The sequence below is a fragment of the Martes martes genome, assembly GCF_963455335.1.
Source record: "Martes martes genome assembly, chromosome: 7".
NCBI lineage: Eukaryota > Metazoa > Chordata > Mammalia > Carnivora > Mustelidae > Martes > Martes martes.
The window spans coordinates 141896908-141909394 of record NC_137894.1 but is presented as its reverse complement, the minus strand read 5'-3'; the positions used below and the strand labels follow the sequence as shown (position 1 = coordinate 141909394).

Sequence of the window (12487 nt, the reverse complement as noted above, 5' to 3'; positions counted from 1 at the left end):
TGCCCAAGTGTATGGAGAGGAAACTGACAGCTGGCGTGGGGCTGAATACGTAAAACCACATAGAAAACCAGATGGCAGAACAAGACCATTATCCAGGGAAAGGAGATTAGCAGAGACTGGAAAATGCAGTCTAAGTTACCTCCTCGCTCAGCCTAAGGGGCACGTCTCCTACCCTGCACCGTGGCCTCGAGCGAGGGGGGCGAGGGGTGCTGTGGTAGGCAGGCAGGCAGGCAAGGACAGGGAATGATGGATCGCTCTGCATGCTTCTCTCCCAGCAGGGAGTCAAATGAAAACACTTAGAGCTAGAAGGAGCGAGAAGTTGCTCCCTAAGCGGTCATTCAGGGATAGGAAGCTAAAGGGAAGTAGCTTTCCAGGGAGGGGGAAACAGGCGGGGAAGCCTGTTTCATGGAGCTTCTTCTAGCTGATACGTTAACCTCCGTCCTCATGTGAGTGACCTGGACTAAAACTAGCCAACCGAGGCACCGTGGAGCCTGCTGCAGCCTCCTAAGCTTATCTCCAGGAGAGGGACCATGCCAGGACCTCTGAAAACATGCCTTGGGTGGGCCTCACGTGGCTCTGATTCTCCACTCTACTGGTCAGGAAATGAAGAGCCAGGGAGTTTGGGCAACTTTCCCAAGGTCTCTTGGTCTCATGGAAAAAGAGAAGTATTAGTTCAGGTTCTTCCGATGCCAAGTAATAGGCTCTGCCTCTGGTGGGGACAGTCCCGGCCGGAGGCCACAGCTTCCCAGAGCACCGCACCCTAGCCCCGAGGGGGGAGGCCACTGCAGGTGGCTGGGGAGGAGACCGCACGCCCGCTTCCCGCTGGGTCTGTGTACGCACGTGTGTGCAGACCAGCTGGGAGGACAGCCTCCTGCAGCACCATGGACTCGAGCCCTGCTGGCTCCACAGGACCCGAGCGGGGCCACCCACAGGGCCAGCAGGCACACGCAGGGGGGCTGATCTAGTCCCCGAGAGAAGGCTGGATTCCAGCACGGGTTGGCTTTCTTCACACAAAAGCGTTCTACTTCAGAGTTCCCACCTTCCGTTCCAACTCAGCCTTGTCTCTGAGATGTGCAAACAGACCCATGGAACCAGGCCCTAGAATTTCCAGGCCTCACTGCAAACCTTCCTCATCCAGCTCCTGCCCCGACATGGGTCAAAGGACATCTCGAGTCTTTTCTTCATACAATATGTTCTCTGCACCCTACGGTCCCAGTTGTCATTGGGGGCCTACAGTACTTAGTGCCGAGAGGCACAGGCGACTAAGGCCTCCCAGTGCTCAGGATGGTCCCTAGCCACCGACTGTCCCGTCCAAAGTCCCAAGGGGCAGCACTTTTCCCTACTCAGAAACACCAGGCCAAACCCGTGGCTTGCCAGTCACTGGAAACGCCCGTGTCTACAGAGTCCAGTTCAGATACTACACGGCCCACAGAAGCCAGGGCTGGCCACTGGGGGCGATCAGTGTGTTTCTCGTGGTTGTGATCATAACGTACCGTGCCCTCTTCTTTGAGTCAATGATCCCTTATCTCACGTCTGGAGGCAGCTTCGTGCATTCCTGTTCCCTCTGCCACCCCCAGCACGACGTAGTGTGGGCGGTCCTCCTCCCTGACATTTCTTCACTGCATGATACGGGTTCTCAGCAGCTCACAGAGGTGTAACTGACATACACAAGATGTACACATTTAACGTGTACGACTCATTCAGTTTTGACATATATATGGACTCAAGATATCATCCCTGTGTCGCTCCTCTGTAAACCCTCCCACCCGCCCACCGATCCCTAGGCAACCACTGCTCTCTGTAACCACACATCAGTGAGCATTCTCTACACTTTCTATAACTTGATCACACAATACGTATGCCTTTCTGTCTCGCTTCTTCACTCAACATAATTATTTCATCAAATTTGGAAAGCTTTCGGCAGTATTTCTTCAAGTCACCCCCGCTCCTCCTTCTCAGGATGGCTGCATGTGAACTAGGCCTTGTGAGGTTATCCCACGCTAACTGCTGCTCTGAGCTTCTTCCAGCCTTTTTTTTTTGTTTGTTTTCTCTGTTCTAGTCTGAATGGCTTCACTGCTGCATCATTGAGTTCCCTGACCTTTTCTCCTGAAACGTCTACATAGTCATCAATGTCATAGAGAATTTTCCATCTCAGACGTTGTAATTTTTATCCCTGGAAGTGTGATCTAGGTCTTTTTTATAGACCCTGGTTTCCTACTTAATGTGTGCAGTCTTTCCCCCAGTATCTAGAATGAAAAAGGTAAAGTTATAACAACTGTTTTAATACCCTATGGGTTTTATCATGTGGGTCATTTCTGGGTCAGCTTCTGTTGATGGATTTCCCTCCTTTCGCTTTAGGTGATATTTTTCTGTTTCTCTGCTTGCCTGATGAGTCCTGACCAGATGTAAGACATGTGAATTTGGGTGCCTGGGTGGCTCAGTTGGTTAAGCAACTGCCTTTGGCTCAGGTCATGATCCTGGAGTCTGGGATCGAGTCCCACATCGGGCTCCCTGCTCTGCAGGGAGTCTGCTTCTCCCGCTGACCTCTCTCCTCTCATGCTCTCTCTCTCATAAACATAATCTTAAAAAAAAAAAAAAGACAATGCGAATTTTGCCTTGTCAGTGCTGGGTATTTTCAGAATTTATAAATATTCTTGAGCTTTGTTCTAGGATGCCACTAAGCTACTCAGAAATAGTTTGATCCTTCCAGGTCTTGCTTATTTTAAGCTCTGGTCACCAGTGTCAGGGTTGCATTGACTATAGGGCTGATTTTTGCCTCATCACCGAAGCCAAATGCTCTTGAGTGACCCGATTCCGGATGGTTAGGACTTAGGCTTCCTGGCTCTGCCTGAGCTCCCAGGCATGCTCCTTCTACTGCTTCCAGGTGGTTCTCTGGCCCTGGTCAGTTCCTGGGCTGAAGCCCTTTGGGACCTCTGCAGCTCTGCAGTCTCTGCCCAAGGTCCTCCTGCCTGCACTTCCCATGGTCCCAGTGCTATGTCCTCAACTCAAGGAGCAGGCTGGGCTCGGCCAGCCCCTACCTGGGGTCCCCCTCCCACTGCAACAGCCTGACAACTCATTTGGTTCACCTCATTTGTTTTCTATTTCCCAGGGGGTCACTGTCCTTCATTGTCGGACGTCCAAAGTCTCGAAAACCACGGTTTCACGCAATCTGTGCGGATGTTAGTTACTTCAGGCAGGAGGGCAGGTCTGGCTCCTGCTACTCTGTCCTGGCCGGAAGCAGAAGTTTACGTGACCAGCTGAAAGCTTCAGATTTCACGTTCGAGGGATGATCCCTCCTGTGTACATGGATTGTGCAAGGTACTTTATCTGTGTGTCCTGCATTTTAACTTAAGAGAGAGCTACCTATGAATGTCAGCTATCCGTCTCCCTAGAGGAAGGGCATTTGGAAGACAACATTCTAGAGCTCACGCCGCGTTCACAGACATCAGAGCACGTGCTCGGCAGCAGGTACCTGAGGCAGCGTGAGCACACATGTGGAAGGACACCGAGAGAGCCTGGGACAAAACGGGGATGGCAGAGGGAGGCAGCGTTACTCATCATCGTGCCCAGATCAATTGAGTCCCTTGTGTCCCCACTCTTGGAGGTAAGTATTTCCTCCACACAGACAGAAAGTATTTTTGAGGGAGTATTTTAGGTTTTTTTGTTCTCCTGACTCTGCTAGAAAGTAAAGGAGGTGAATTAACATTTACTATCAGTCTTTTTTTGCCGGTGACTACACATATTACTGAATACCCGCCTGCTCTCACCCAAGCTTTATTATGACAGTTTTGGAACATACAAAAGACCCGAGAAAATTCTATGGAAACACCCGTACGCTCACTACCGACAATGCCTCCCCGCGCATGCCTACTCATGGACCCACCCGTCTGTCTGTCCGCTGAGTCCACCCTGCTTCTGGAGGGGCCTCAAGGAGAGTTGCAGACATCAGCAGAGTTTCTCCCAAAACCTTCAACATGCAAATCATCAACTACAGTAAATATTAGTTCGCAGTTCTCTCTTGAGGTGGAGGCTACACACAGTAAGTGTACGGAGCACAGGCACACCAGTCCCCGAGTGTCGGCAATCGTCATCCCCCGGGGGAGCAGCCTCAAGCCCGCTGCCAATCACCCCCCTCCCCGCCCCTGTGTCCCCTCAGGCAACCATGGGTCTGATTTCTGCCATCAAGATCCCTTCGGTTTGACCTGCTCTAGAATTTCCTGTAACTGGAGCGATAAGGAAGCCACAGAAACTGTAGTAGTTGTGGGCCTGCTGCCACCTCTGCTAAGTGGCAAAGGCCAGCTCCAAAGCCACTAGGGCCACCACCCCACTGGGAACAATTCTCTTTATCAATACTCAGCAGGACATGATTTTTTAAAAAAAGATTTATTTATTTACTGGGGCGCCTGGGTGGCTCAGTCGGTTAAGCCGCTGCCTTCAGTTTAGGTCATGATCCTGGGGTCCTGGGATCGAGTCCCACATTGGACTCCTTGCTCGGCAGGGAGTCTGCTTCTCTCTCTGCCTCTGCCTGCCATGCCACTCTGCCTGCTTGTGTTCTCTCTCTGGCAAATAAATAAATAAAATCTTTAAAAAAGAAAGGATTTATTTACTATTTGAGGGAGAGAGAGAGAGGGAGGGAGACAGAGCAGGAGGGACAGAGGGAGAAAATCCCAAGCAGACTCCCCACTGAATGCAGAGCTGGACGCAGGGTTCGATCCTGAGATCCCTGAGATCATGACCTGAGCCGAAACCAAGAGTCAGATGCTTAACCAATTGCAGCACCCAGGCGCCCCTGGCCAGGACACGATTTTAAATGGCTTTTCAGAGTACATCCTTAATTATTTATAACCACGGCCACTGCACTGATGTGCTAAGCAGAACGGGAGCCGCCCCTGCTTCCCTCACCACACACAGCCTCACGGCACCAGCCGAAGAGTCAAGTTCACCCTGCTAGAAACAGCCTGGCAACAAACAGCTTTGAGAACATATTTGATTATTTCCTAAGACTGAGTCTTATTCAGATCATTCAGAGTCATGAACTACTTATTCCATAAGCAGTGTAAGTTCACTGCCAGGTTTTTGGAAAACAGCAGTAAACAAAAGGAAGAAAAAAATCAGCCACAACAGTACCACCTGGACACACCCGTTATCACCCGCGGTGGATACAGTTTTCAGTGAATACGTCATTTTTTTCAATGAAAACAGAATCACTGAACGTGTTTCGTAACTGACGTTTTTACTCCACAATGTGCTGTTTCTCCACGGGAATAGAAAGTCCTCTGTGGAGTCATGTGGACAAGTTTTGGGGATTTCCCTGAACAAACACAGCTTAACTCCGCTCCTTCGGGGCAAATCCCAGTAACATCCCCATCCAGGGCAGAGACCTCCTAGCCGCTGAACACGTAACTAGCAACGTCTTTTTCTTTCTCTTCTTCAAAACCAGGACTCTCAAATGGGATTCCGTCTGCTGCTCTGGTATGTGAAGCTCGGGGCCCCCGTCCGGGAGAACCACCTGTCCCGCCACCCAAGGAGGACGAGCTGTGTTGGGGAAAGTCCAGTGAGGCACGAGGCTGACTTGCTATACAGCGTCATGCCTTTGCAAGAGAGGGATCTAACCCATGGCCTCCCCGGTAAGGCAATAGGGACCTGGTTTCCTCACCCCAGGGCCGACTAGCATTTGTATTTTGGGACAGAACACTAGTCATCCAACAGAACACCCCAAAATTCTTAGGAGTAGGTGCTCAGCTGTACCCACAGAGCTTGGCTTTGGGTTGTGAGTGCCCCCTCCTGCCACCTTCTGTCCCCTGTTGAGAGTGACCTGTGCCAGGTTCGTGGATGCCACCAGAGGGTGCGAGTGAGAGTGTCATTCGGGGTGCTCAGCCATGCCTCCGACTGGGTGTAAGGAGAGGGAAACCTCCTCGGCCTGCTCTCTGCTCTGCTGTCCTGCAGTGACGTTCATCTTGAGGAATCGACGGGCGGCCCAGTTCAGGTGGGGGTCTCCTCTTAATGCGAGCCCTGGTCCAGCGACAGTTCTCCTGTGGTTAGGTGTGAACTCTTCCAAGGATCTCATACGTAAAGTAACATCACGTGACAGATCCCACCTGGCAGATCTGGGGCACGGCACTCCCACGGGGATTATCTATTATCATGCTTATACACTTATTTTATTGTTTTGTTGTTCATATAGCTAAAAATACCTAAAGCAACTGAATTTAAATGGTTTTTTAAATATTAGTTGGTCCATTTGCCAGACACAGCCATAGCGCAGGCAGAGCAGATGAGCCTCAGAGAATGGATGAGCGGCGCACGCAGGAAGGGTGGGCTGCAGCCTCCCTCCACGTGAGGCGCGGCGCCAGGTTCAGCAAAGAACAGAGTCTGCTCGGGAGTCCCGAGAGGGGACCAGGAGGTGGAGGGCAGCGAGCGGATGGGTGAAGGAAGAGGTAGGCCAAACCCGGGTGGGTGCAGCCGGATGCTCCTCGTCTTGTCCTGGGGCCCTCAGTGCCCACAGTCAGGCGAGATGTCACACCGCCAACTGACCTTGCTCTTGCGCTACCTCTAATGTGGACAGAACATTCTTTCACTAAAGCAAAAATGCAAAAAAAAAAAAATCCTAAACACAACTATAAATATTTTCTCCAAATCCTTCCATATGTCAGTAAGTCTGAAAACTGAGTCATTTGTTTTGAGTACTTCGTGAAAACTTCACCCCAAAACTACTCCAGGGGGAGGTTTTCCCCGGGCATGAGAAAAGAAACAGAAATAGAGTCGGCACTGCTAGCCGTGTCGGGTTTCTGGTGCTTCACCCCACCGTGCCTGTCGGCATCTGCGACCCGCCTCCCTCCAGGTCCACCGTGAACGCATTTCACGCGCTGGCCAGGAAGCTCACACGGAGGAACGAGTAAGATGAAGTGGGAAGAGGTCGCTCACGATCGCATTAACTCTAACGCTCGGACCCAACCACACGGCCCTGACCTTCTAAACCCTCTGGGGGAAGCGGCACCTCCCCCCCGCCACACTCCTCTCGTCAGGCCTTCTGCCGCTGAGCGGTGGGTGCCAGCCGCCGAGGAGAGGCAGGTCCCGCCGACTGGCGGAGCACAGCAGGCCCGGGGCCGGGTCTCAGCCTGGTCACTCACAAGAGTGCTGCTTCCGCCCGGTCACTCGTTTGTCCCAAGTCACGTGCTTCCTCTGCCAAGTGGGGAGAGCCAAGCCTGAGTCGATGTCCTGTGGTAAATTCAGGACTATGGCAGCTAAGGGCTGGAAAAAGCGTGGTATAAAAGCCTGGGCAAATGCAAAGCCTGGTTTTTTCCCCATAGGAACCAATTTGAAAAGCATTTTGAATCTTCAAAGTCCACAGAAAGTCAATGTCCTCTCCAGCGCACTAAAAGCGGAGTCATAAAACGTGGCTCCATTCAGTGGAACTCCTTGGGATAGTTAGTGTTTAACAGCCCATCTAGCAATTGTTACTATATCCAGAGCACAGCTAAGGCCCTTTCATATGAATTTGCTCTATTGGCCATTTTCCTGGGCAAAGCTGTTGATTGCTACAGTCCGTAGAGCACTCCAAGTAAGGCTTTCTCTCCCCAATTTGAGCTCCACTTCCTAGAGGCTATTCTAGAATCTAAATAGAGAAAACAAGAGCAATTTGCAGGTCCACAGAGTCTCTGATGTTACCCGAGCGGCCCATGGCCGCAGAGAGGCCCCAAGAGAGGCAAGGCTGGCTGGAGCTCACCACTGGTAGCAGCTCGCTGTTTGACCACCCCTCGCCCCCCGGCAACCACCAGCCAGGTCTCCCACCACATGCCCTGCAGCCCTCCACTGATGTTGGCATGGCCCGGTGCTGGGATTCTGCACACCTTTCTGGTCATGCTATGTCTTCTATAGCATGTGATAATGTGACAAATACTGCTGGGAACTCTCAGAGGAACACCACTAGCAAGCAGACCACTGTGCACAACAAGGTGTAGAAGAACAAGGATTACCGTGAAAACAGATGAACTCAGGAATAGAAAAAACAATAGAGAAAAGTCAACAAAACCAAAAGACATTCTTTGAAAAGAGCAACAAAACTGACAACTTATAGCTCTACTGACTAAGGAAAAAAGAGAAGGCTCAAACCACTAAAATCAGAAATGAGAGGGAAGCGTAACTATCTACCTCACAGACATAAAAAGGAGTACAAGGGGATACTATGAACACGTGGGTACCGATAAGTTAGGTAACGGCGACGAAGTGAACAAATCGCCAGAAAGACAAACTACTCAAACTTAATCAAGAAGAAACAGAAAACTCTAAATGGACCCGAACAAGTGAAGAGACTGAATCAGAAATCAATACCCGTCTCACTAAGAAAAGTCCAGGCTTATACTGAGGAACTGTAAAAATGCTTAAAGAAAAATTAACACCCATCTTTCAGAAACTCTTCCAAAAAACAGGAGGAAGAAACACTTCTTGACTCATCCTAAGAGGCGAGCATCGCCCTGAGAGCAAAACCAGACAAACACATGACAAGAAAAGAAAATCAAAGACCAATCTCTCTTGTGGACACAGAAATCCGTGACAAAATACCAGCAGACCAAATCGAGCACCGTATATATAAAAGATTATACAGCATAGCCAAGCAGGATTTACCCCAGAAACCAAAGGTGGTTCAGCATACAAAAGTCAATCCCTATAATACTTCACATTAATAAAGGAGAAAAACCCACATGATCATCTCAGTAGATGCAGAAAAAGCACTTGACATAATCCAACGTTTTTTCGTGGAAAAAGAAAAACATTCAACAAACTAGGAATAGAAGGGGGCTTCTTCAGTCTGAAAAGGGCATCTATAAAAAAATGCACAGCTAATATCATTATTTAATGGTGAAAGAAAGGATGTTTTCCTCCTAAAATCAGGAACAAAGTGAGCTCTCACCACTTCTCAACACTGTACAGGAGGCTCCAGTCAGGGTAAGTAAACAAGAAAGAGAATTAAAAGGCATCCAGATAGGAAAGGAAGAAGTAAAATTATCCCTGTTCGTAGATGACATGATTTTGTACAGAAGAAATCCTAAGCAATCCACAAGAAAGTTATTAGAAGAAATAAGTTTACCCAGTTTTCCAGATACATGATCAATATACAGAAACTTATCCTAGCAATGAACAAACCAAAATGGAACTGAGAAGACAATTCCATTCACAATACCATAAAAAAGAATAAATGAGGGGCGCCTGGGTGGCTCAGTGGGTTAAAGCCGCTGCCTTCAGCTCGGGTCATGATCCCAGGGTCCTGGGATAGAGCCCCGCATCGGGCTCTCTGCTCAGCAGGGAGCCTGCTTCCCTTCCTCTCTCTCTCTGCGTGCCTCCCTGTCTACTTGTGGTCTCTGTCTGTCAAATAAATAAATAAAATCTTAAAAAAAAAAAAAGAATAAATGACCCAGAAGTACATTTAACAAAGGTAGGAAAAAAACACATACTCTGAAAACGACACAACTGCTAGAGGAAATTAAAGAAGATCTAAGTAAGTGCAAAGACAGCTCATGTTCATGGATTGGAAGATTTAATTCTATGACGATGGCAAGACTTCCCCCAAGTGATCTACAGATTCACACAATTCCTATAAAAATCCCAGCGGGCACTTTCTTTTTGCAGAAATTGACAAGCTGGGGGCGCCTGGGTGGCTCAGTGGGTTAAGCCTCTGCCTCAGGTCATGATCTCAGGGTCCTGGGATCGAGCCCCGCATCAGGCTCTCTGCTCAGCAGGGAGCCTGCTTCCCCTTCTCTCTCTGCCTGTCTCTCTGCCTACTTGTGATCTCTGTCTGTCCAATAAATAAATAGATTAAAAAAAAAAGAAACTGACAAATTGATCCTACAATTCATATGGATATGCAAAGGACCCAGAGTAGCCAATACAATCTTGAAAAAGGAAAATCACTTCCTGATTTTGAAATTTACAACAAAGCTAAATAATTAGGACAATGTGGGTACTGGCGTAATGATAGATATACAGGTCACTGAAATGGAACAAAAGTGAAAACCTTAATTTTTTTTTTAAAGATTTTATTTATTTATTTGACAGACAGAGATCACAAGTAGGCAGAGAGGCAGGCAGAGAGAGAGAGGGGAAGCAGGCTCCCTGCTGAGCAGAGAGCCCGATGTGGGACTCGATCCCAGGACCCTGGGATCATGACCTGAGCCGGAAGCAGAGGCTTTAACCCACTGAGCCACCCAGGTTCCCAAAAACCTTAATTTTTGATGCATTAAAAAAATTTATGATGCATTGATTTTGACAGCCCTCCAAGAGAATATAATGGGTAAAAATAAGTCTTTTCAATAAACGGGGCTGGTATAATTGGATATCCATGTGTAAAAGAATGAATTTGGACATCTATCTCACACCACATATAAAAATTAACCAAAAATAAATCAAACATCTAAATATAGGGGCTAGAGGGCGCCTGGGTGGTTCAGTCAGTTAAGCGTCTGCCTTCAGCCAAGGTTGTGATCCCAGGGTTCTGGGTTGGAGTCCCAGTTTCTCCCTCTCCCACTCTCCCTGCCCCCCTGCTTGTGTACTCTTTCTCAAATAAATAAATAAAGCCTTAAAAAAATAAATGTAAGGCCTGGAAATATAAGACTATTTTTTCTTTTTTTAAAAAAAGATTTTACTTATTTATTTGACAGAGAGATACAGTGAGAGAGGGAACACAAGCAGGGGGAGTGGGAGAGGGAGAAGCAGGCTTTCTGCTGAGCAGGGGGCCCAATGTGGGGCTCGATTCCAGGACCCTGAGATCCTGACCTGAGCTGAAAAGCAGACCCTTAATGACTGAGCCACCCGGTGCCCCCAGAGATATAAGATGTCTAAAAGAAAACACAGGTGCAAATCTTCATGACCTTGGAGTAGGCAACAGTTGTACATACATCATCAAAGTCTTATGTAAAGCATATATCTGATAAGGGTCTAGTATCTAGAATACCTAAAGAACTCTTTTTTTTTGTTTGTTTTTTAAACTTTTTTTTTTTTTTTAAGATTTTATTTATTTATTTGACAGAGAGAGAGATCACAAGTAGGCAGAGAGGCAGGCAGAGAGAGAGGGGGAAGCAGGCTCCCCGCTGAGCAGAGAACCCAATGCGGGGCTTGACCCCAGGGACTCTGAGATCATGATCCGAGCCGAAGGCAGAGGCTTAATCCACTGAGCCACCCAGGCACCCAAGAACTCTTAAAACTCAATATTTAAAAGACAAATAGTCCAGTTGAAAAATGAGCAAAGGATCTGAATGTATTGTTCTCCAAAGAAGATACATGAATGACCAATAGCACATGAAAAGATCTTCAACATCATTAATCATTAGGGAAATGCATGAGATACCATTTTTACAACTATTAGCATGGCTAGAATAAAAACATCGGGCAAGTAAAGTTTTTGGTGAGGATGTGGAGAAACTAGAACCCTTATACTTTACTGGTTGGATATAAAATGATGTAGCCACTGTGGAAAACCATTCATTTATTTGATTTTATTTTTAAGTAATCTCTACACTCAACGTGGGGCTCAAACCCACAACCCCGAAATCCAGAGTCACGTGCCCCATCAGCTGAGCTGGGCAGCCGCCCCAGGTCCTTAAACATTTAAAACACACATTCACCATCTGACCCTGCAATCCCCTTTAAAGGTCTCTACCCAACAGAACTGAAGACACAACTCCACACAAATACTCATCCGCGAATGTTCACAGTAGCCCACATGTGGGCACAACCCAAATGTCTATCGCCTGATGAATGGGTAAGCACAATGTCCCTCCACGGATGGAATGTTATTCTGTTATAAAAGGAACAAAGTATTGACACATGCTACCACATGCCACAGTACTTCTAACCATGATGCTAAATGAAAGACAGCAGACAAAGGTAGCCATATACTGTATGATTCTATGTAGAGAAAACAGACAAATCCAGGAACAGGCAAAGGCATAACCACAGAAGGGAGACTAATGGCTGAGGGAATTGGAGGTTCCAGGAGAAAAGGAGCTAACTACTACTGAGTATGGATTTTCCTTTTGGGGTGATGAGAAAGTTCTGGAACTGGACACTGACTGTTGCTGATCTCTGTGAATAAAACCCCCTGATTTATGCAATATGAAAAAGGTGAATTAGAATTCTTTTTCTGTTTGTTTTTTTGTTTTTTGCAGGCTCCCTGCTAAGCAAGGAACCCAATGAGGGACTTGATCCCAGGATGCTGGGATCATGACCTGAGCTGAAGGCAGATGCTTAAGGGACTGAACCACCCAGGCACCTCTGCAACTTCATTTTTTCCAACAAGTCACAAAGTACGGACTTGCAGGAGTTGGAGCAGATAACTCTTATGAAATCACAAGGTCCTGATTATAAATTTGAACAGAAATATACCTAGTGTAGCAACCAGTCCTGTTAGATCTTTTAAGAATCTAAACAATAATTAAATAGTGCCCTAAAATCAGGCTTCTGCTTCTAATATGAATGGTGGAACAGTCAGGAG

General features: G+C 47.8%; 1 protein-coding gene across 1 annotated transcript in view; it reads right to left on the bottom strand.

Moving 5' to 3' along the window:
- TECPR2 (tectonin beta-propeller repeat containing 2) overlaps positions 1–12487 on the bottom strand; it is an 89329-nt gene that overhangs the window by 17007 nt on the left and 59835 nt on the right. The gene's annotated exons all lie outside the window — the stretch shown is intronic.